Source organism: Bison bison, unplaced genomic scaffold (assembly GCF_000754665.1).
Source record: "Bison bison bison isolate TAMUID 2011002044 unplaced genomic scaffold, Bison_UMD1.0 scf7180017864237, whole genome shotgun sequence".
NCBI lineage: Eukaryota > Metazoa > Chordata > Mammalia > Artiodactyla > Bovidae > Bison > Bison bison.
In genome coordinates, this window is record NW_011494809.1 from 1972756 (window position 1) to 1973427 (window position 672).

Genomic DNA, 672 nt, shown 5'->3' on the forward strand with positions numbered 1-672 from the left:
AAAGAAGACATTTTCATGACTATAACCGATTTTGGCTTTGTAAGCTCTGATATCCAGCACTAAGATCGTCATTTTAGCAAAAACCTAGCCACTGTTGCTTTCTTTTCTGTTCTCTCCACTCACATTGGAAACCAAATTTTGGTGCATACATTTTCAGCTTACAAAACAAATTAGCATTTATTGTATGATAGCATCTTCATCTGTGACCTTTTTACAGAACCCAAATGATTTTCAACTAAGACCATAATCTTGATCTTGAGATGTAAAAGATACATTTTATGCTCAGATTTAACTGAAACAAGCATGAGATTAAATTAATTCTCTCTTTTTTTTTTTGGAAGGTGTATATGTATGTATGCATGATATAGAAATAATAATGCAATTTGATTTGTGCTTTAGCATTTTCAAAGGATTTTATTTGAGAGATATTTTGTAAAAGTAAAGGTAAAAGAAAATCACAGTAACTGAGTCAAGCAAATCTACTTAAGCAGCTATTATACAAGTTAAAATTAAATAAATGATTTGCTTATAAAGAATTGCAAGCAGTGTGGGAGAACTAGGTTCTATTCCTGAGTTGGAAAGATCCCCTGGAGAAGGGAAAGGCTACGCACTCCAGTATTCTGGCCTGGAGAATTCCATGGACTGTATAGTCCATGGGGTCACAAAGAATTA